The sequence below is a fragment of the Lonchura striata genome, chromosome 3, assembly GCF_046129695.1.
Source record: "Lonchura striata isolate bLonStr1 chromosome 3, bLonStr1.mat, whole genome shotgun sequence".
Taxonomy (NCBI): domain Eukaryota; kingdom Metazoa; phylum Chordata; class Aves; order Passeriformes; family Estrildidae; genus Lonchura; species Lonchura striata.
The window spans coordinates 96338256-96364133 of record NC_134605.1 but is presented as its reverse complement, the minus strand read 5'-3'; the positions used below and the strand labels follow the sequence as shown (position 1 = coordinate 96364133).

Below are 25878 nucleotides of genomic sequence, written 5' to 3'. Positions count from 1 at the left end.
GATTTATACACACTTGGTATAACCACAAGTAAATTTCTAGAATAATTTGGAATACAATAAACCTTTGGTTAATCATTAATATGTTCATTTCCTGCATACTGTCAGTGATAATTAAACTATCCATTCCAAAAAGAAGATTCTTAACCTTGCCCATCTCCTCCATTCTCATTAAATTGCTTGTTAGATTTAGTGTCTATCAATGCCTTACACATTTCCTCTGTAGTTTTGAAACAATTCTTCTTCAACTTTCATTTGCTAATGGGAATAATTGATCCTTATCCTCTTCTGAGCATTTCTTCATGGATTTGCTCTTCCCTTGTTATTTATTTAATTCAAGGTTCAAAGCGCATAACTAGTAGAAAATCCTAGTATGGCATATTTAGTCAAACACTGGAAATCCTGACTCAAATCTCAGTGTTGCACAGTGCTAAATGACTTCCACAATGGAAAAAGGACTCTCAGGTCTTTATCTAGAGTCTAAAAAGATTGGGAAATGTTCTGCATCAAAGATATTTTGGTTGTATTTGGGTGTTTTTCATACATCAGTCCTGCTCTATGGATATTTTTCTCAGATTAGGCTCAAATACATGTCTAGAAAATTTGGGAGCATTTTACTAAATCAGAGTAATGGATTCAGATGGATGAAAGACATCTGTAACAACTGATATGAGTAATAATGAAATAAAAATTAAACTCCCTTAACCTTCATAAAGCTACATAATTCTTTTGTTTGTGAAGGTTTTAAAAAAAAGTTGGAATAATATCAATCCTTGAAAAATAATTGTCATTAGAAATTCTGTAACAATAATTTTCATTCTTAAACAATCCAAGTTTTAAGAAATCAAAGAAAATAATTTTAAAAGTAAGAAAGATTTTATTTATTAATTCTAAAATATGAATTCAAAATGAATACCATATTCAATTTTTAAGAACAGCTTTGAAGAAGTTTCATCATTTTATGTAAAAACTCTTAGAATGTATCAAAAACCAAACCTATTTTTTCTCTGTAGCACTCTTTTTAAAAACCAAAGATTGTCAGGTAGGCACAATTCCTATTGCCATATTCAGATCAAGACATAATCTCTTAGATAAGGTGCTCCAAAAGAGTATGGTAAGTTTATAAAAATTGCATGAAGGCCATATAACATATTATCTATATGTCATGTAAACAACTTCACAAATCAATTTTCAAGCCATTTAAAAACACTCTAACTTGTGAGATTATTTGTATTTTAGTTAATTTTCTAGACCACTGAATCATCCTATATTAAAATTTAAAATGGTTGCTGAACATTTGGAGTACAATAATGACCCTGTCATGTCTTCTTGTGCATATGCTCTGACTGTGGCAGTTCATAACTACTTATTAACATTAGTAATTCCATCTTTCAGTATTGGTGTAAATGATTCCAGCCCACAATGTTGCACAGTCTATGAGGGGACTGTATCAGCCACATGCATTGATTGACACCAGAGATTAAGTTAGCATGTTGACATGACCATGAGAAATTACCATACTCACCGGTTAAAAACACATTATTTCTTGAAGTCCATTTCACAAAACAGAAAGTTATGCAATTATGTGGGTTATAAGGAAGTTCAGAAGGCCCTCTGGTCCAGTAGCAGATCAAATAAATAATTTGACTTCTGTCTCTCAAAAAGGCAAATTTTGGTAAAATGAATCAGCCCATTATTTCAGCTTTTTTCAGCTTTTTTTTTTTTTTTTTTTTTTTTTTTTTTTTTTTTTTGAAGAGTAGGGAAGGAACCTTAAAAATTCTTTAAGAAATTAGGAAATTTAATGTATCTTTCTGTTAGTGAACAACACTCAGTACAGTACTTCTACAGCAGCTTCCAAGATTATCTCTGTGTCATGACAGTAACCCTATGAGAGTGATTGTCATTGCTTCAACTGCAGACCATCCCAGACTGACTGCAGAATCATATTTACACTCTCATCGGTAGCCCCAGCCTAGCTTCCCTTGTAAATCTGTTTCTACTGCAGTCAACAGTGCAATTTTCTTAATGATATATGTAGTTAAATTATTGGAGGGAAAATAAAATCTTCCATAGCACCCTCACTTTCACTCTCTGCCTGAATTTTCTTTCCTGGATAAAAAAGGCAGTACGTCTTCAGAATCTGAAAGGAGGAAATAGTGCAAAAAAATGACTGAATCCTTATATTTGTAAGGAATCAAAGAGCCCATAATAGATATCAAGCTTCCCCTACATATTTAGCCTTTATTATTAGATATTGTATTCCAAATGCTTCCTAGACACTGACTGAAAAACTCAGTTTGATCTTTACTGTGGGAGAATCAAGACATCAAGACTGATTTACATCAGGTGAGAAAAGGTTTTTCCTTTTTAAGTAATCTGGGATGTATTGCAATGGTACAGTGGTATCTATGTTTTACTATTGAGTCACTTCCATGAATAATTACCAAAGTAATTTCATAAGATATAAATTATTACTAACTCCAGGCTACAGTAATTCATGAATTCCAAAGCTTTTTAATTTAATATGCATATTTTATGTACTTGAGGATGAAAAGCACACATTTTAGACTGACTCTGTTTTGATTTACAGCTTTAGCACCATGCCTGAGAAATGTTATTTCACACACAGTGGGAGGGAGATTATCACTGTATTACGTAAATATTGTATATATTGGTGTGCAAAAAATAGATTGTTTCTTTTAACATAGTATCAATGCCTCTCAGTACACAACTTTGGAGATTTGAGATAAAAAAGGAAAACTACTAATTGAAAAAATGTAAGACATGGTTATGGGAGTTTGAGAGATGATGTTTGTACAAAACGGTTGTGACTAAGCACAAGGGGTACCTAATTTCATAATTTGACTGTGTGCTACTGTTAAAAATATCTAAAAATAATGCCTTGAAATCAGACCATGATTGTATATTATACTGATGTTGTGAAAAATGCTCCATTTACACCAGATAAATTAATCAGTGGTCATTCAGATCACCACAAAATTATTTGGATATAAATACTGTTTGTGAAGAAATAGAGCTTTCTTCCATGAGAAAAATTCTACTCCATGCCAGAATTTGATAGGCATTCTTTTAAGTATTTAGAAGTAATGTTTTCAGAATCTAAAGAATTTGTAGGGTGTTAAAACCTTCCTCTTGGGTCCCCCTATTGGGGAGACCCTTAAAAAGTTCTGTGCCAGGAATGAGAGATGAACAAGACTTTTGTTTTTTTGTTCTTCAGGTTGTTGTTTATTTTTCTCTTATCCTAAGCTCTGCACACTGTCTGCATCTCAGACTTAGCGTAAAAAAGAAGGCACCAAAAAGTCACAAGACACACAGATTCAAGGTCTCTTAAAGCTATTTTGTCCAATTAACTCTTAGAATGTATTTTATTTCTATCTTTCTACCAATAACAAATTTTTCTGTCTATTCAACATCTGCATTGTGTTTTTTTTCTAACAATCACCCTCTGCTCCCAACACTGCAGAAAATGGAGTAGATGAAGAGCAAGAAGGAGATCAGAAATGCCCAAAATCCTCCATTTTGTCACCTACCTCCATACTAAAATCCCAAAACCCTAGTTTCTCACCCTGTGATAAACTATTCTACCATATATTTCAAACACTCATAGATTCCAATTCATCCCAAAGTCTTGGATGCTTTCTCCATGGACAAAGTTTAAAAGCAGTGTTTTCCTGGGGATCAGGACTTCTCAGGATAGGCAGAGAAATATTCTCTGTGCCCTGGGCTCCAACAGTAAGGTTTTATTTAAATCAACAGTTTTACAATAAATATCATCCAAGTTCATTGAATGAAAGGTCTGAAAAAGATTAAGTTTTATCTAGACAGGATGCAGATTGATATTTCATTTTTAAGTGTCAGTTTAAAGTAAAAATTTTGTAAATTTTTACTTTGTGTCCTTCTCTCTAAGTTAAAATTTTCTGATGCAGACTTCCTATGAATTTCTGTGATGGTAAGAACTAAATGCAGTTTGGGGCTCTTTCCTGATGGACAGGAAATAGAATACTGCTTCACTCCAAGAAGAGGCCAGGGAACAAATTGAGGATGCCAACCTATGGTGGCTGGCAAGTTTAACTTCAGTTAGAAAAAAACTTCACTCTTTCACTTACAATCCAGCTCTACAGCTAAATGAAACAGATTGTTACCAAAAGCTTGTAACTGCCTGGTCAGAGCACAAATGAAAGGATGGCATCTGGTGACTGCAGTGTTGGGAGGCACATGTTGCTTAGTCCGCAACCATAAAAGTAACAATAGCAACTTCTATTAAAAAATGGGGAAAACCATTTGGGAGAGTCATCTGTTAACTGCCAAGGGTGAGCAGCATCACCAGGAGCCATCCAAGTACAGACTATAGTCACCTGAACAAAGAATGCATTCTCTTCTTCCTCCTTATTTGAGAATTTATTCCATCATGCCTCAAGCCAACCACACTGGTCAGATCACAAGGAACAGAAATATAAAAACTTGCTCTTCATGGTCCATTTGCCAGCAGGAAAAAGTGTGTTTTTGTTTCACTGTTGCCAGAGAGACAACCTCAGCAGGTTCAAGCAAGCTCTTGATGGATCAGTCAGAAATTATCAACCTCGAAACTTAACTGTCAGCAATTCACCTCTGAAAGACACATGTGTAAGTGACCACTTTACCATTACTATATCTTACAAGGTGGCAGAGAGCCTAAGGGCAGGATTCTCCTAAGCAGCTGTGACTTTGGCATTCTCAGTGTCGGACATTGTGTTAGCTCACATGTAGCTACACAGGCTGCTTGGCAAGTATTACTGTGGAATTTGAATGTCACAACAGAAAGGGACCAGAAACTAGAGCTGAAGCTAGATCTTTTCACTGAAAGAGAACACAACATAGATTTACTAGATAATACAATTTTTTTTGTTAACCTCTTTATTCACACATATTTCTTCTCTTTTTGCTAGTCTTATTTGCTTAGCTCTATAGAATTAAAGATTTGCTTAAGGAAAATATACTGGTTTTAAACATATTTGTATGTGAATATCAGAGATAAAACATAGGAAACTAAGTCTTAGCATGCATTTGTTTATGCACAGAGACACTGTGGCCACCTCTGGTCAGTGAGGAAGAGAAAAATAGAGACATGATCTTTGCTCATTAACATGATGACAGCCACAGGATGGCTTGGGAATTTAGAGTGGAAGCATTCACATAAACACTTTTCTGATTAAAAGTTAAGTAGAAGAAATGTGAGCTCATGGGGCAAAAAGTCTTTGCCAGCCTAAAATTCTGAATCACAGATATAAGGATCTCTTACTTGATATTTTCAAAGACTTTTAGTTTGATTAATAATTTAGAGGTCTCTGGAAGACATGAGCCTCCAAAGCTGTAATTATAAAACTGTTTCTTTTTGAGATAAACTGATAAGAACTAGAGTTACAAAGCTGGACACACAAATTATATTTACACTTGAAAATTAAGCACATCAGATCATGCCTTGGCCTGAGACAATCATGGCCTGACCCAGTTATCATCGCTGAATTTACAACTTGTAAAGCCAGATAATTCCTTGGTCACAAATTGCCACTGCTGAGCAGTTACAATTTGAATTTCTCCTTCAATGCAAACAGCCAAATGGGAACAGTTCTGCATCTGTGCAATTCCCACACTACGTGCAGGAGCAGGTCCTGGTTGGCATTATCTGAAACCATGGTCAGCAACTCCTTGCCAGCTGATCAAATTCAACTGCTCGAGTACATTCCCTTGCACTGTTGAAGCTACTGGTACTGATATGGCCAGATTCAATTTTCCACTGGGCCTAGATGAAATAATTTTTTCTTCAGTTTTCTGCCCTGGTAGTATTGATTTATTCCCTGCCCACTTCTGTAATGTGCAAGGCAGATCACTGAGACACCACAGATCTCACACACAATGAGAATTTTCAAAGTTCTCTGGTTTTTATATCCTGCCCTTCTACATCCCTTTTTTCCTCTCCACCTCCTGTCAATAGACAACGAACCAGCAAGAGGCAGAAGCTGAGACCCTCTGCCAGAACAAAAACATCTTCAACAGGAGCTGCTCAAGAGTGAACTGCCAGCTGAGCTAGAGATGAGAAAAGAGTACAGCCTGAGCAAGGTGAGCCAGGAAGGAAGCCCAGGAACACATCTTACACGTGGGCTGAGCTCCCACTTCTTCCAGTTCTTCCTCAGCACTCTGGAAGGTTTCTGAATGATGACAATACATTTTTCTCTCTTTAGTCATCAGACATAGCAACTATTTTCCTTTTCCCCTGTGCAGGGCTGTATTTTCATAACAGTTTTTTACCATGATTTATTACTTTGGTGAGAGCAATAAAAGTATCTTTCCTGAATGACACATGCATGTTTTTTTTTTATAAAATGAATTAATGCCTTGCTTATGGCTACTGTTTTTAAGCTCTCCAGTCACAAATACACTATTTTTATAATTTCCTCCCCTCTGTTTACCTATGGATTATAATAGCTTTAGTCATCACATCCAGTTGTCAGAGAGAAAAAAAAAAAGAAAAGGAGCATTGCCTGTCAAGTTTTGACAAAATAAAATTATTGATTGCAAAATTGTTTCAAATAATTTCATTCTTTATCTCAGTAATAGAAAATGTAACATGTCAATGTTCTACACCATGCTAAAATAGCAATGGATGATGCAACCCATAAAATAGTAAAAGGAACATTAGAGGTTAGATAATAATAATTCAGATATAAGCTCACATAAAAATGTGCTAGTATTCTGCAGTTTTGCAAATCATTAGCTCTCTGGAATAAGGACTGTGTCTTTGCTTTGTTTTTCACACAGCATAATGGCACACTGACACTGATGAAGACTTCCAGGCAGTCCCAAAATGTAAATAACATCACAATTAAATTATGATGGTAATGTCTTTTGTTTTTTTGAGTATACAGCTGAAATGAGCTCTGTTCTTTATCTAAAAAAAGATAACAACAGTTTGTTTTGTATAACATTTTGTATGATCAGTGCCCAGGATCCTGGTGTTTCTGGTGGTAGAAATAAAGTCTTTATTGTTTAAACAATATCAAATACATAAATGTAGCATGAGCATATATCACAAGAGGAAAGAGGTTAGGATGGCCCCTTGAATTAGTAAACAGATTAGGGAATACAGAAGGTAGTTAATGCCCAAGTATTCTTCAGAGACCTAAGATTCAGCTGAAAGCTTTGTGATTCTATCAGCTGTGGTGACTACTTTTACTGAAACCATCAAGGCTTGTTCAGCACAGTTCAAAATCTTTGGTTTAATTAATGTTCCTGCACGACTACTGCAGTGCATAGCAAGCCCAGGATTAGAGCTAGAAGCCCCTGAATCTTGGCATGAAATATACTAATGAAGAGAAAAGCACAAACCATAGAATCCTAGAATAGCTTGGGTTGGAAAGAGCCTTTAAAGGCCATCTAGTACAAGGTGCCTGCAACTGGCAGGGATGTCTTCAAGCAAATCTGTTGGCTTAGAACCCTGTCCAGCCTCATCTGGAATGTTTCCAGATATGGGGCGTCCACCACCTTTCTGGCCCCCTGTGCCAGTGTCTCATTATGTAAAAGTCTTCATATAAACCTTTATGTAAAAATCCCAACCTAAATCCACTATCCTTCAATTAAAACCATTTACCCCCTGTCCTGTTACAACAGATCCTGCAAAAAACTCTGTTCCCTTTTTTCTTATAGGTCTCCTTTAGTACTAGAAGGGTGCTATAATGTCTCCCCAAAGCCTCCTCTTGTCCAGGCTGAATAACCCCTACTCTCAGCTTTTCCTCATACAAGGGGTGTTCCAGTTCTGTGATCACTTTCATGAGAGTACAAAAAGAGGATAGTCACTATGATTGCCAACAAGAACCTACAAAGGCTGGAACTTCACTGCAGGTTAAGGTCTGCCCACAAAGTAACTACCACACTGAGGCTGTACTGTTTTATACCATAGCTTTGCATGAGGGAAAAAAATTCCCTGCAAGCACTAAACCTCCCAAGCTCTAGTCTTCAATGAGCTCTGTCTCATAATCAACTGGCTGTTCAGTGGAAGTGCACAAAATCCAAAGCATGAACTTACTATATAACAAAGAATCTATGTCAAAGACAAAATTTAATAGGTGCATTAATGTGTTGACACATAATGAAAGAATAAAGTCCAACTGAATGTTTCCCAGTATGGGATTTGCAATATTTCTCCATTATGTCAATAAATCCATGACCTTGCTGCATTCTTTCAGTCAGTATTAGGGTCTCACAGAGAGGTTTTCTCTTTGACTGCCACAGTTTGTAGGAATTTATTGTCTCTGAACCATACATACCATTTGCTAGAAATTATCCATTGAGTAAGGAAGCAGAGGCAAAGGGACAGATGTGGAGACAGTATAATCCCATACACTTTGTTTCCATAGAAAATGAGACAAACAATCATAATTGTTATGAAACTGGTTTGGGGTTTTTTTTTTTTGTGTAGATAATTGCATTTTCCTTGTGTATATATTTCCATCATTATTATTTAATATAAATCACTCTCTATCTGCCCAGCATGATTTACTGACAGGATGTTTAAAAGGGAAGAGTAAAAGCCTGAGCCACTATGCAAGGGATAAAATATACTTCATATAATTTTAAGTATATTGATCTTGCTTTTGAAATTGAAAAGCATAATTTAGGAAGGCATGTCTATTCATTTGAATTTAGAAATAAGAAATATGTCTCATGATTCCCTGCCCCTACAAACTAAATTATAACCATGAATTTCTGAGTTGCATTGTTTTATATGATGAATTTTTCCACCAGCCATCTATTTAGGAAATCTTATTAAAGCCTCCAAACAAAGACTAACCCATAGATCTAATAGGACAGTAAACCTTACAAAAATATTAAAAATAAAGAAATATTAAAAAATTACAATAAACTGATATTACTTTTCAGTTTACCATATGCTATCTACTTGGCAGCCTCATTAAAAATCTCCATTAATTTCACAACACAAAATAAAACTAAACATGTGAAGAGCAGTCTAATGAAAAAGCTTATGCTTCTTTCACGCTGGAAGAACTGCTTGATTTACAAAAGTTCCTATAATTAAAGGGAAAGCAAACAGTCATGTAGATTACCTAAAAGGTCACTACTTTTGAGGGTAGATTAACATAAATTACAAATATCAACACTATTAATATAAAAGATAAAAATTTCTCTTTTCCTGAAATCATACACATTTTTCAAATGCAAATGGGATATAACATATAATTAACTTGAACATATAACTACTCATAGGAATAATGGTGCCCAAAAAGTTCAGTGAATATGTATCTGCATCTAGCCACAGTAGCAAGCAATTGAATCGAATACAGAAAATTCTCATCTGCACTCTTGCTAAGAGAATGATGTAAAAGAGCTTTAAGAAAAGGGTTTTTTGTATGTGCAAAGTAGTGAGGCATGGTACACCAGGTGTTAAAGTAATTTAGCCAAGCATTCTTATACTAAGCAGTGCTTTCTTATTACTGCCTTATTAAAGCTGTATATGTGTGATATTCAGCACTGATTTTCTCTATCAAATTTCAGTGCTAATATCTCATATTCTTTGAAAAATATTTGGGATTGATGACTCTGAAGTCTGAATTTACCCTTATAGAGATGAGTGAGGAAGAAGGATTGATACTACTGTATACATTTAGTGGTGTGCAGATCAGGCAAAAAGACTTTTCACAGAGGTTCAAGTAAAATTTGGTAGTAAATTGGTTACTTTCACACTTTATGATTTTCCAGAGTAACAAAAAAATTGTTCAAGACTCTGACATGTTTGGTGGTTGTTGCGGTTTTGTCTTTTTTTTCTTCAGTGGCATTTTGGTCAGCCCTGATCCATACTGTTTGTTTTGCCTACGACTGAGCAAGACATCTTGTTATAATTGTGCAATGATATATCTGTCCCTAATCTCAAACTGGCAGGGTTATCAGTCACAAAATAGGCCATATTTGAACTGAGTTAAAACAAAATACACATCACTGAGCAAGACTTCTTTTATGTTACACTTTACTGGTTTTACCATTCTTGAGATTATTTGACCAGTTATTGAATTCAGTGTAATAAATGAAAATATCTCTGTTTTCCCTATTTTTTTTTTATATCAATAGCTGCTCTTTAACTAGGCAATTGGTGACTTATATGCTTATTGTCTCCCTTCACTAATTTAATCTTATTAAAATGTGACCTTCCTAAGGCCCTGAGGAATACATCCATTTATCACTTGTAATGTGAAAAATGTACCAGCTTTCTATACCTACCTTTTGTTAATAGTTCTCCAAGTTCATATGAAATTGCTGTCTAATATGTTTTGTGTCATTGGCAAGCTGTTAAATGAGAAACTTTCTCAGTGAATTTTGTGAGAATAAAGAAAACAATTGCCTCAAATCTTTTCTGTCAAATTTCTGCTTCAAAATATCTTCATTCCCTGAGGGCTGATAGCTTCCTAATTAATCAACTGGACACATCTCTTTCATTCCTAGACTCTACAATGCACTGGACTTTCAAAGTGAAACTTCTGATTCTGTTCTAACCCATTCTTAGCTTCAATAATAAATACATGACAGCATTTCAAATACTATTAATATGAGGGAAGATGAGGCTACTTTAAAGACCACTGCCTTAATTACAGTTTAAAGATTCAGATTCAAAACTGGAAACATTACGAAAGCATAGCAGTAAGGACCTTCAGAAGCGCTCATATTCCTGAAATACAAAACCAGGATTTTTGCTAATATTTACCTCTAAAGAAAGACCTCGTAGTTGCAAAACTGAAATACAGAAAACTGGTAGTTCTGGAATGAAGAATGCCTACTACAATCAAGGTCACTATCTTTCTCTTCTTGAATACATGCTCAAGGAATAATCACCTCTGATACTGAATGCAAAATGCAAAGTAATTACCTATTTATTTGATATTTGAATTAAGTTGTGATGATAGGGCTGAGATTTCTGCTCTTGAACTAAATTTATCTTACAAGAAGAATCCAGAGAAAGCAATGAGCTTGGCATCTATTCACTTCAAAGTTAATGCTAAAGTTAGACTTAGATACACTAAGACAGATAAAAATACAAATTTGTGAAGTCTGAGACAAAATCTAAAATGCCCTATAATTAACAAGATTAACAAGATTCAGGATATCACACAGACAAGTCAATCTAATTCTATTCTTAGAAATACTCTTCTTTCATCTTCCTGCCAGCTGATCAATCATAGCAACAAGGGCCAGACCAGAGTCATTCTTAACTAAAAATCTGTAGTAAAAAAAAATAAACAAATTTTAAAAACTGAGGAAAATAAATGCTACCCCCAAGATGATGAATAATCCTGTCCATAGAAACTGCTATAATTTATGAAAAAATACATTTTTTAATTATTAAAAGGACAGTAATTTATTTTTTCTAACTCATGGGAGTATATGCTTGAAAAAGAACATAATACCTTGCCTTACAATATCTTTAGCAGTTGTTGATCTTACTGGCATGAGTCAATCTTACTGTCTTCCCAAACAACTGTCTTCACAATACCTTGCTAAATGATTTAATCAACTACCAATAAGATTGTAGTTGATTAATCAAAAAATATTATCACCCTTTGCTGTTCTGGCTCCATGAAGTCTTCATATTTAGTTATCTCTTCTCATATTAAGAGATAGGTGCTCACAGATCAAGTGGTTTAGCTTTATTGACCATTACTTTATTGACCATGACTTTATTTCTACTGCCTTACATGGACAGGTTTAGTACTAGATGAGAGGAATTCCAACCCAGCTGTCACCAGTGTTCACTCTCCAGTAGCCTACCAAAATCAGAGCACCTGTTGTAAATATTTCTGCCCTCTCACTAACAAAACAAACCAATTTTCCACTAGAATTTCTGCTTGAGGAAGATTCCATTTCATCCCTGTGGACACCAAAAGAGACCTTTAAAATACTGAAAACCCCAAGCAGACACTAGACTTGGATTTAGTTTATATGGATATTCATAGGTATGAACAGAAACAGGTACAACTCTTGCAAAATTATGACTCTTCTTCTATTAAGAAGGTTCTTTGAAGAGATATAACCTCAGCTGTGTTCACATTCTGCACACACACAGAAAGCTCCTTATGCCTTTCTGCTGCCTTTCCTTTTAAGACTTATTCTGCTTTCAGTAGTTCACATTTTTTACTGTGGTCAAGGTCCTTTCAAAGGTCTTTTTGTGTATTCATTATAGTATAAAGTATATTTTTCAAACCCTACATGCCATTTCCCTCAGCACCACTGTCCAGCTATGTTTTTTTCCCAGAATCTTCTTTCATTCAATAAACATGAAACAGTTAGCAACAAGGACAATCCTTGTTACTAGCATTAGCAAGAAGAGGCCCAGAAAGACAAACAAACATAAAACAAACCAAACTAAAAGCAAAACATCAGAATAAAGTGTTTTGAATTAAATAATTTCTGAAACATTTAAAGCCTTTAGAAAAATCAATATAGAGTTCTTTGGAACTTTGTAGCAGAAGTTCTATTTCATTCTGGAGAAGTAACTCAAGCAGTGTGTAAATTCACAACAAATTATCTATATTCCATGTACCATGTGGCATCTCCTGACAACATCCTACTGCCTTCAGTGACTTACACTGGCTTATCTTCTGGCTACCCTCATTTGAATGTGTATTAAAATATGACTACTGAATCATTCTTTTAAGCAAACCTTCACTGCACTCAGCATCTTAATTCTGTCCATTTATTGAGGGTTTTTTTTCTTTCACATCCCCCAGCATTCCTCAGAAATATCATAAAAAACCTCTTCTGAGACTCCGCATCAAAGATCACGAATCATAGTTCCAACTTCAAATTCCATTTTGAAAATTACAGGGGGGTGTTCAAAATGAGCTCCACAAAATCCAGCAAAACTTAATTTTACATCTTTTAATAATGGTATTTCATAATATGTATCTATATAGCTGTTTGCTCTACTTATACTCAAAAATCTATTACATATAAAGCAAAGTCTTACTTGTCTTAAAAATGTGGGGATTTTTTAAATATTACGGCATTCCTGCCTGTGATGAGGGGGCAGTTGGAACTCTTTAAGGTTCCTTCTAACCAAGTCTGCCTCCTACTGATATGAACATCAGACTGTAAACCTATTTGTGATCAAGTACAGTAATTAATTTTAGCATTAAATATGGGGTTTGATCAATTTTAAGAGCTTTTTCCAACCCCAGTGATTTGCATTATGTTGAACCTAGACCGGGACCAATATTTTAATTTTAAAAGGTGAATTTTTTGTATTTACTGGAAGACTATATCTTATTTAGGATTTTTCAAATTTAATTTCATATAGTCTGACTTGGAATACATTGAATTTTTTTTTAAAATACTCTCTGTTTTTATGAAGGTCATCAAAGCACAACAAAGGATGAGTATCTTATCTTGGTTGGGTATGCGAATGTTATTGCTTTATTCTTTGTAATTTAATCATCAAACTTATTCATCTCATGAGACTGTAATTTTCTTTCAAGTGCAATTATATTTCACAGTATGCCTGCTGATTAGGCAGAAACAGAAATAATTCATCAGAAAATTACAAAAAGAATTAATCATCACCAACATGTAAAGTAAAAATACGATATTCAGCAGCCAATAAATAATTAAATCCCTTCTTTCCAAATCCACCAAAGCTTAATAGGAGGCATGTATACATGTGCCAGTAAAGAATAAAGATCATATAACCACCCATTAGGGGTTTCCATTTTGAATTGTGCAAGACAGATGGATAATTTATTGCTTGCTTCTTTACAAAGAACTATTTTAATAGATCATGTAAGAGACAGCCCCTTGTAGTATAAATATGTATTTTATTGCAAACTGTGCTTCAATCTGCAGCACTAAAATCCTGAAATGGAAAAATTAAAAGACAGTCATAAAATAAGAATTACTATTCTTGCATCCCATATGACAGCCTCATAGAAAAACTAAGTCCCGAACAATTCTTTAGAAAATTGTAGCCTGATCCTGTAAATACACGCACACATGTACACATCTGTTAGTTTCTGTAAGGCCACTTAAAAACAGGCTCAAAAAAACAAAAACCTTTGCAGGAGTCAGGCCTCAAGTTCAGTGTCTCCAGTCATTATGTCACTTAGAGGCAGAAATTTTTTCACTCATGGCAAACAGTTTATAAATTAGAAAAGTCCATTTATTTGAAGTTCCTGTAACACAGAGCAAACAAAAAGCCACCTACAAGACACTAAAGAGTTAATTTAGATTACAAACTAAAATGTCAGATTCCTAGAAGTTTGTCTTTCAGAATAATTTTAATTTCAACATATGTAAACTGAGATGTCTTCAGGCATCTTGAGGTTCATCACAGCCCTGATTCAGTAGTTCCAGATTAAGTCTCATAACTGGCAGATACAGCACAGAAGTCAGGGCAATAATGTACTCAGAAATAATTGACAACACAAGGTTACATTAAAATCTTTCAAGTGGTCACTAGCAATGATGGAAATCAAGAATGCACATGTGCTGTTGAACTGAGGGCCTGTTCAGATTCTGGAGGAGATGATGGCAAAGGGACAGTGCAGGGACAAGAGAACTTCCTATCACAGGTTGCCAACAGTTAAAAATAAATGAGTTGTACAAAGGAGCTATGTCAAGTAGCTAAAAATAGTATTGAGAACTACAGAAAAATGCTAGAAGTACCAACCCAGAAGTAGTACTACCTTTTTTTGCAAAGCCATTACAAAGATGCACAACATTTTCATTGAACTCTGGAGACTAAATAAAGCAGAACTTCATGAGGAATAATGTGGCATGAGCCTGAAAGCATGTGCTGGAGAAGGGATAAGGTTTTTATCAACAGCAGCAAACATGTATTTTATATATATTTTACTCGTATATATAACCTATTTCCATGAGATTTAACCTTTAACCCCTGTGTAGTTAACATATGTATCATATGTCTCCATTTCCTCATAAATAGATATTAGCTTAAGTCTTCCTTGGCAAAGTTCTTAAAGGCCCTGAAAGTAATAAAAAGAGTAATTCCCAAGAATGAGCAAAGGAGTAAAGCAGTATAAGGTCATTACACTGATTAGATAATAAAGTTGAACCCAATGTTGCAAAAATTACACAGAAGAGATTAGCTAAATAAAAAAAATTGCCAAGTTATGTCTCAAAAGAAATAAAATATATTTTATTTATTTTACTTTATAAATAAATACATAAAGATTATAAAAATAAGTAAATGTTACAAGTTATAGTTTCCAGTGTAAAAATATATGACATAAAATCAGTCTACATTTGTCTATCATTAAAAGTTACAGAACAGTTTTAAGACAAAACAAAAAAAGGGTTATTTTTACAGGTCTACCTGCACAAAACACCTGCATACAGAATCTGTGTATTTAGACGTGGTGTAAATAAATTTGAGATTGAATTAAGCATTTCAAATAACAAGAGATATTTTCACTGGAAAATATATTTGCATTATATTTACAAAAATGCAATATAATTAGTAACACTTCCCATATCAATCATTATTTTTGTACTTAATTTCACTGCTTCATTAATATTTTTACCAATAAAAGGTCATAATTTATTATAAATTTGCACATGTAAGAAAAGAACTAGCAGTGTCCACTGTTACAGTATGAATTACAATATTATGCAAAACATAAAAGACTGATATAAATGTAATGTGGCGCAGCTGTAGGTACTTGGAAACCTATATAAATCAGGCCATGATTCAGAAATTTGCTTCAAATATATTTTTTTCAAGACCAGCACCAGAGTCAAGCATAAGTTTGGCACTGTTAAACAAGAGTCTTAAGTGTCACTAGTACTGGTTAGAGTGATAGAACTGGATCAGACCCAATGGAAATGTCGAGAAGATTCAGCCACATCCTGTGGATAAAAATACAAGTGCTTCAGCATCTACAGATTCAAAATGTTTTTAAACACTGTAAAAAAATTCATCAAAAATCTTTCAACAAGTAAAAGGCATGCAGATCTCACAAATTATTAAATAAAAACATGAAGTTCTGCCACATTTAGTACTGTGGAAGATAATTCATATTATCTGCTGCAGCTATCCAAAATAAATAGTGATTCTGTATGTAGCTATCCCAACCCTTTCTTAAAATGGAAATATGGAGCTGTTCTATATTATATAGAAAATGTGTGTAATTCACACTTATGAAAGAAGTGATGCTCCATACTCAAATTCTTTCCAATTTCACCCTTTAGAAGTGAAGAAGTAACACTGCTGCCTAAACTGGGCCTTATGAAAGTTAGACTAATCTTCTTGGCCCAGCTCCTTCTATACACAAAGAAGACACATGGAAGTTTGCTGGATTGAATCAATCCCAAGAGAGATGTTTCTCTTTATGTCTTTTACTAAGGTGTTCACAACAGAAATATGACTTCTGCTATGAAAATAGTAAATACACCATGCAAAAAAAAAAAAAAAAAAATTCTGGACAATATTAAACCTTTCACTAGTGATTTTTGTGTTTGAAAAAGAAAATAGAAGGCATATAAAGGACTTTGACATTGGGAAAAGCAACATTGTGTCTGATTCTGATCTGATGAACAACTCCTTTAGATAAAGCCCATATTCAGAGTAAGATTAATTTTTCATTATTTGTGTCTTATAAAAAGTTGCTGAATTTCTTAATATAGATTTGGAATTATTAATCAGTCTTGGTATCCCCGGCTTCTGTTGATTTCTCTGCACAACAAAAACTCTTAGAATATACTAGAACCATTTATTTTGCACCCATCACATTTCATAGCTACCTTGCACCATAGCAAATGCACGTTCTTGTTATTAAACTGACTTACACTATCCAGAGAGGAGTGGCAATGAAAGTAGAAGAGTGGTACATTTCTTCATGTAACCAGAAAGAAGAAAAAAGGAATAATACCATTTATTTGACTTCAATAGGGTTTTTTTTCTGCACCACAGAAGTGGCTGTAAAATTAGACATTATTTAAATAACATCAGACCTAACTCAAACTTTTAAATTAGAAAAAAACATCAGTGGAAATGTCAGTGCAATCAGACCTTTCATAAGCTTCACTGATCACTTAGCTGTTTTTTCAATATCTGTTGCATTCAAATACCTATCTGACTTATTTAAATAATTATCAACAATTAGGAAGATAACCTATATTAAACCTGAAAGGGCATTCAAAACAAATCACATTTGTTGCTGGGGTCTAAATAAGCTATTTTTGTCAGTCTGAAAAATCATATGAAAGTGTGACTTTTAGTTAGTTTTCAATACTGAAAAGAGTTTCAGGATATGTAATTTAAAACAGCAAAATACTCTTTATTGCTATTGACTTAGTTTGTGAAATCAGTATGAACTGCATCTGAAAAAGGCTTTACTTATATAAGCCTTGCTACAGTTAGGGGTGTGTCTAATACAAACATTGTGACCAAGAAATATAATACCCAGCCCTTCCTAGAACAGACAGTACAAACTTGTTTCAAGCTGGTAATTTTAAAACCCTCAATAATTTGAATACCCTCAATACAATCTGCTACCTGTTATCTTAGAACTGAATATTGGATATGTTTTCAAAAATTCTTACTCATCTCCGAATGAAAGAGGATTAAAGGTCCCTGTTGACCTATCTGCACTTACTATTATTGTATGAAAAAAAAAAAGGTGGGAGCACTCATGTACAAAATTCCCAATGTATTCTTTGTTTTATGTTTTGAATGGATTTGAATAAAATCTACTACTTCTATACCAGAACTTAAATTGAACATACACATTTCTCTATGAAAGGAACTATAAACTGAAGAAGTAGAACCTAAAACACTTCTCTTTCTCTCTATCATTTAATCAGTCTGCAAGTTTTACCACCCATTGTATTACTTCCTTATATGAAAATAATTAAAATTACAGTGCTACAACTTTGACTAATTGCATTAATATGTAACAGACTGAACCAGTGTCTTGAGCTACATCTATACTTCAAAAAGGGCATCCAGGAGGACTCAAGGAACTAGAGGCTGTTCACCCTAAGGTCCTGGGATGGCTAAGCAGCAAACTCCACAAGAAGGTATTTAAGATATTATGAAGACATTTACTGTTTATGCTAGAACAATTTCTGACCTCCTTTAAAGTCCCCTAACCCATAATATTAATGGAAAAGAAAAAAGATACAAGTTTTACTGAACTTGTATCTTTTTATTAAAGTTAAGTAGAAATTCATTTATATATACAGATACACTTTGACTTTTTTGCTATATTAAATTAAATTTTTAGTTATGAACATATTTTATATTAAAAATTCATGGTTCAGGAAGTGTACGTAAAATATGTTTCTCTGGTTTTCAGCTTACTTAAACTTGACCAAACTTTAGATGCTGTACCAGAAAGTAGAACAATTTAGATATGGAAAGGGCCAGTTTTCACCAAGGTGTAAACTGTGTTCTTTGTGTACTGATTTAGACAGAGTGTACCTGTGTGGATGAAATTAATCAGATTTATAATTGAACTGAATTATCCAAGGTAGTTTATCTTACAGTGATGTTTTAGCAGGTGGGGGTTTACATGACTTTCTCAGATACAGTTTACAAGTCTGTTCATTAGTGTCAGAACACCAAGCAGGTGCATTTCATTTGCTTGGTTTGTCTAAAAATGTATTCTGATAGTTGAGCAACATAGTCATGGGAAACCTTCTGCCCAAGTGATATTGTACATGCAATGAATGAAGATGAAAATCTGCTTGCAGGGGTGCAAGTTATTAACAGGAAGCAAATTACCTCACTGAATGTAAAAGAAAAACACAGTCCAGATTCTTGATAGCACGTCTGAAGTGTTTTATCAAAAATATTTTAGATTTTTTTAATTTATAGAGCTTAAAGTGTTTCTTCAGAAAATTTATGGGGCTTTTCTTCCTAACCATAAGTGTTTTATTTTGTACAGGTTTTCACATGTTCACTCTACATTAAGCTTTATCTTTCACTATTCTTGTAATGGGAAAAAAAGGTAGAAAGGACCTTTAAGAGAGCTTCAATGCTTACAGAGCATTGTATGGATTAGAAAACTAATAATATTCCTTGAAGAATAGGATAGAAATACAGGAGATGACCCCTGTGATAATGAAGCAGGGGAAAGCTATTCCTTATTTCTTTCAAATTCCCTGGCACATGATGCCAGATCCACTATCAAACCTTGAGATGGAGCAGGGAATCATAAACAAAAAATGACCCCATTGATTTGATTCAGGTGGCTGATGTGCAAGAGCATTATGACAACAAACCAGGCAAGACTGAAGTTCAGCAAGTATACATGATAATGGCCCATATATTCAGATCTCTGTTGTTCTCATTAACAATTAGTAGGATTTTAATAGATAAGGGAGGACAATGTCCAATATTAATGCAGCAGGATGCTGAGAACCTGAGTGTCTGACCTGGAAGACAAAGAGTTAAAATCACTCAAGCAAATTGAGGAAGTGTTACATGCCAACTGCTTAGATTATCTTTTGTCCCCTGGATGACAAGCAGATCCTGACCTTTCACTTTGCAGTTGAAGATCACAATAAAAACAATTTGGGTTTCAATATTCTGAAAAATCAAACCTGGTGTCTGGTTGGCAGTGTGTGGTCCTTTGGTAACATTTACCCTGTTGCTAAAAGATCACAGACTGCAATGACCTTCCTTTGTGTGGCACCTGCATGCCCTGAGTATAGAAGAAATGTCCCAGCCTGTCATTATCACCTGCTACTGGTTTTCCCACTGGGTACTGATGAAGTCTTAAGCAGGCTGCAGATGATCAAGAGGGATCTCAGGACCTTGGGAAGTGGAGCACAAGCTGTGCTCTCTTCTGTTCTGATAGTTACAAGGAATGATGGGACAAGAAATAGGAAAATCATGCAGAACAATACCTGGCTTTGAGACTGGTGTTATTAGCAGGATTTGGGGGTTTGATTATGGGCCGGTATATATGACAATGAGCCTGATGGCAACACACAGGGTCCATGTGTCTCAAAGAGAAATAAGAACTTAGTCTGGATGTAGCAGGGCTCCTTGAGAGAGTTTTAAGTAGATTTGAAGGGGGAGAGGGACATAGCCAGGCTTGACAGACATGAGGTGTGGGAAGGGAAGAACTATTGCAACCAACCAAGTAGCAAAATGAAGCTTAAAGAAGGGACACCTCCAGCAAGCACAAGTACCCAGAGACATAACAACAAGAATGGACTGTGGGGCATCCCTTTGTACCCCCACTGGGATATTGACACAATCAAATACCTCTATAAAGCTTGTGTACACAAATGCACAGAGTATGAGGAACAAACAGAAGGAGCTAGAGATCTGTGTGCACTCACAGGGCTTTGATCTCATTGCAGCTACAGAGACATTGTGGGGCAGCTCATGTGGCTGGAATGCTGTCATGAACAGCTGCCGGCTGTTTGGGAAAGACAGACTGGGAAAGCACAGTGATGGAGTTGCCCTCTATGTGAGACAGCACTTGGAATGTGTCAGACTCTGTCTTGGGGTGGATGATGAGCAAATGAGAGCTTATGAGTTGGGGTAAAAGGGCAGAGTAGCAAGAGTGACACCGCTGAGGGTGTTTCTGCAGGCTCCTGGTCAGGAGGAGGGAGTGACGAGGCCCCGGAGCAGCCTCGGAGCAGCCTCACAGCCACAGGCTCTGGTTCTCTGGGGCACTTCAGCCACCCTGACACTGCTGGAGAAGCACAGACAGGATGGGAAGAACCAGGGAAGTATTGATGGCAACTGCCTGACACCGATAGTGGAGGTTCCCACAAGGAATGGTGCGCTCCTTGACCTTTCACTGAAAAACAGGAAAGCCTTGTTGGGAATGAGTCTGACATATACTAGCAAAGCTGTCCTACCATAGTCTTCATCAATAGAGTTCTCTATTTTACCAGGTCATGTTTGCTTATTACCTGCTAAAAGTGAGAATAAATTATATCTTCATGTTAATTGGCAGTACAACTATAAAAATGGCCCACATTAGATTATTGCTCATAAGTCAACAATAGAAGCTCTCACTAAGGTCCTCTTCCCACACACATTATTTACCTTATACAAGGTAAAATGAGAAAATCCATCCCTGAGTTCAGACAGGGATGGCAAGAACAGAATTAAAAGATACCATATTTTCAAAGTCATTCTAAAAATACAACAGTTCCCTTAAGATATTGTTATTTTAGCTTCCAATTTCTAGATATAACTAGGAAAAGAAATTTTGTCTCAATACTAATTTCAGTATTTTTAATTTAATTTATGTTCTGATTGAGAAAGGAAAATCAAATTATTGGAAAATTCATAGGAGTACAAAAAGGTTTGAATCCAAAATGACCCAATTCCTGATTGAAAAATAAAAAATGGTCAATTGAAACACACACTCTCCACTAGAAAAGTATGATTTTTAGTCGCATTACATTTTCTTATATATTTTCTCCATTTTTCACAAAAATATTACCACTAAACCTACTTATTGCTCTGCATATTACTGTTCATGAGTATGACATTGTATTTATCACCATATGCCATTTTCAAAACATTTATAGAGGCATTTCTTGCAGGCTTTCCTACAGATGCACAGTTGGGAGATTTAAAATTCCAAATATGTTAGTACCTCCATACACAGCCTACAAAGTAAGAAATTTCATCCCAAAGGTGCATATACTTACAAAGTATATGCTCATAACAATAGTCCAGGTTTATTTATGCTGGATATGTAATAGCACTTTCTGTACTACTTTTTTCTATATGAATTTATGCTTACATTTAAATTTGCATTGACTTACCCCAAATTTGCAGTACTTCTTTTAGCCTGCTACCCAGACTTCTTCAGTTCAGAAAACAGTAGCTCTGTTTTCAATTAAAACTTTTCCTGAATATCCTCAGAGACAGAGTATCCCCTTCAACCTATGCCAAAAAGCATATAGCAGTTAATCCACTGAATATTTAATTGAAATCCCATTATCAGCATTTTCAACATTGGTTTCACTTGGAATTTTACCCATTGAAAATGCATGAATAAATAATATTTACTTTCACGTATGCAACTGCTGCAATCACAAATTCTTTCAAGTAACTCATATATTTTTTAAAGGGTTTTAATTATTTCTATGCCATTCCTATCACTTTTTCTAAGAGTTACAAAAATACATCAACTGAAGTGCCAATAGTGTATGTCTGGATATGCTGAATCATATCTGAATTTTTTGCTATAAATATGTATGGTTATATCTGCATTTGTGCATGAATATGCACAATTATACCACACAAATACAGAGTGCCAAATTCCATCTTTGGATTCAAATTTGAGATCAAGACTCGCTGGAATCTACCTTCTAAGTACAAGGAGATAGCATGAGTGTCTTTGCCTTTTCTCATGATAGAAAATGCAATCCCCGCAAGTTCACCTTGTGGCAATAGTGGTAGGCAAGGTGGGCTACAGCAAAAGAGTCATCAAATAGACAACTGTCTTAGTGTCCAGCAGTCTGAGGGACCATTATGTTGTATTTCCTACTTCAGTGGGCATTTACTTAATCATACAATTAGAACATAATTTCCATTAAAAACAAATGGAAAAGACTCATGAGCAACTCCCACAACTCAGTCAGTGTCTTAGGATAATGTAATAAAGCCTGAGTTTAAATCCATTCCCACTAAGGGCTAGGACTTGTGACACCCATCTTGCCAGCTCAGATGACGCGCACCTGGAATTCAGGATTTTGTGGATCACAGTCTGAGATTCCCTATTTTCCACATGCATTCTACAGGAAGCTTAAGAGACCATGCTGAAATTACAAATGTGACTGAATAACACCATGTTTAAAATGTACATGCTATAATTATGATCATAAATCTTCTTTGTGAATCCTGACTAATTTTTTCAAATCATTGAGTAAACTAATAAATTGCCTCAACATCAAGAAGCATAGACCTTCCCAGGTTTCAGTCTCAACATCCATTTGCTATGTTCACATAGTCAAAATAGTGACAGTGCTGTCTTTAAAATTAGACCTGCTTCTCTCTCTCAATTCATTGACTTAAGTGTACATAGAATCAGTGTAGGCATTCTTTTAAGCATAAGTAACACACAAATGCACAAATGATTAATGACAAAGAAATTCTGATATAGCAGCTATGATTTTCAGATTAATCTTTATCTCATAAAACATATGTGGTACAATTTTATTAAACTTACTAAAGTCAGTTATGAAGCACACACTATATTTGGTGAAGCCAAATTTTCTGCCAGGGCATTCATCGTATGACGCCTAAGAGGTGCCTTCCTCTCTCAACACTGTTAAAGAATGAGTCAATTCTCAGTCAATTTTGTAAAAGACAAATTACAATTTAAGGTAGAATGAAAATAAATATATTCTTATAAAAGACATACATAAACAGACTTATTTCAATTGCTTCCGTAAGTGTTCACAAGAAAATCTGTGTTGTTGTATTGCATTTTCTTTCTTGGTTGCCAAAGGTAAAAAGGAGTGTTGGTTGTATATTCTAGTTAAGTCAAATGGATTTAAATTTTCAGTTGAAACTGATTTAATGATGTTGGCATTTCATGAGTTACCCCTGTAATAATGACAAAAATTTGATTACTGAATCCTACAGGACTCCAATCATCATTTAATCATACCAATATCCTAAGCAAACGCTTCATTGAAATTTCAACCACATCAGAACTAAGCAAGAAACCTCACCATTCCACCCCTTAATCAAAAACTATATTAAATGGTTTCATGTTCAGAATCAAATGCAATATGCTTCACATTCTGCATGAAAAATCCAGCTTGCATTTAAAATAGGCAAACACATTTAAAAAACAAGGAAATCTAACATCAGTCACAGTATTGCTGGCATGTACTGTAATTTCTACTTGCACATTCTCAGGTGGAACCTACATACATAAAAACCAATTTATCTCTTCCTTGCAGACTTTATATACTAATCATTAACACTTTCCTCACTCTTGTTTCATTCTAACTTTTATTATTAAATTAATCTTATTTTATTTCCTCAATTTTAAATTATATTCAGTGGTAATAGACAAAGAATTAAATACTAATTCTTTAACTTATGAATCAAAATACCTACAAAATATTATTTACATATGTATTATTAAACAAAAGATCTGATCTGAAGGCCTCATTCAAGTCAAAACTCTGCTTCAGGGATAGATATACACTTCAGCAAGGTTTTTACTTAAATAAGACCTGGAGGGTCTGGCTTAAAGAAGTAAAATAATGAATTACGCTAATTTCATATTCACAAAGACATTCAACTCTTATAAATAATTTAGCCAAATCAAAATTACTGTTGGTGTATGAAAGTGAATTAGAACAAGCGTAGGGAACAAAAGTATCACAATTACAATACTAAAACTATTATAACCTTATCCCACTAAAGACTAACATTTATCTAATAAGATTATTGAGAAAATGTTTATTTTAAGGAAGCAAAGCACTGAAATGTAATTTTCAATCTTTTTTAAAATTTAAATGAATTTCAAATTAGCATCTTCACTAATAAAAACACAGACAACATGTTTTCTGCATTTTTTTAGGCTTTTAGCAAAATCAGTAGTTCTTTCTTGCTCTGCTCCTGACACATAGACAAAATATGCTGGGCCCCATTCAGTTCATATCCTTTAACTGGCAGACATAGCAACTGCATTTTGGCTAACAGAGGACAATAAGCAGTAGTCTTTGATCCACTGTCCAAATGCTTCAAATAGAGTAATAAACCCTTATCTATGAAAATACAGAAGTTTTATTTTTCAAAGTTAAATGCAAATGTGTTGGATTTGATAAAAAGGGCTTACACACAAACGTTCATCAAACACATTGAGCAAAAAAGGATATAAGAGGCAAAGACATAAAAATTAACTAGAAGGCTTTTTTTGAGAAGAATGCTGCAATACTTAGAGAAAGTACAATAATCTTATTAATTAAATTAATAAAATATATATTTGGAAACTACTCAATACATTTATACCTTCCAAGAAAAATATCATTAAAAGTAAAGCTATAACATTCTAGCAATTCAAAATAGTTTTATGAAAGATTGATCTTATTAATATTGGTTCTCCAAGCAAAGAAAAATATTGATGTAATCCCATGGCTGTAATAAAAATGAGCATCATAATTATGTATAACAAGGATACTCCAAAAATGAGCATTTATTCTTAAATAAATATTTATTGTGCCCTCATATTCATATTTAACATTCTTTACTCCTTATTTTAAGTGTTTCTCTTTTTTTTTGTCTAGTGTCTTTGTTTGCATTTCTGAATTCTCCAGCTCTATTTACATTTTCTGTATTCTGCATTTGCCTATCCCATGCTTTACTGAATTATAAGCTTGCTGTACTTTCTTTCTTATTCTTGCTCTCCTTTCACATTCTGTCTTTTCCTACTTTACCATCAAGTGTGATATACTGCTGTCCAGTTTTCAGCTATCTGGCAATAGGTTAGTGTGGTAAAGATCATCTCCAAAAGAGCCAGTATGGATATAAAACAGCAGCACATAATCTCCATTGACCTTACTCAATGGGCAGTCAAACACAAGCAGGTTGAAAACAACTTCGTACACACAAAAGACTAAAGTAGGAACTAAGTTATAAAAGCTGATAAACCTGGTGCTGTTTTCAGCTGCAGTAGGCAACTCTCCTAGATTTTGTTATGGTTTTTGAAATTATTTTCTGCAAAATCAATTGTGAAGCAGCTGAACTTTAATGCTAAAGCTTGTGTGAACTTTCTAGTAAAATCTTAACTGCTGATGTTAGCTGATGAGCAGCATCTCTTCTGTGAACAGATTGAGGACTTCACCTTTCTGTACTGTCAGTCTGGC

General features: G+C 34.5%; 1 long non-coding RNA gene across 1 annotated transcript in view; it reads left to right on the top strand.

The window, feature by feature from the left end:
* The first annotated feature begins 2314 nt into the window (after nucleotides 1-2314).
* Nucleotides 2315-25878, top strand: part of LOC144246013 (uncharacterized) — a 44862-nt gene continuing 21298 nt past the window's right edge. The window contains exon 1 of the long non-coding RNA XR_013339615.1: nucleotides 2315-2343. This is a non-coding gene — a long non-coding RNA (uncharacterized LOC144246013). The remainder of the gene's footprint in view (nucleotides 2344-25878) is intronic.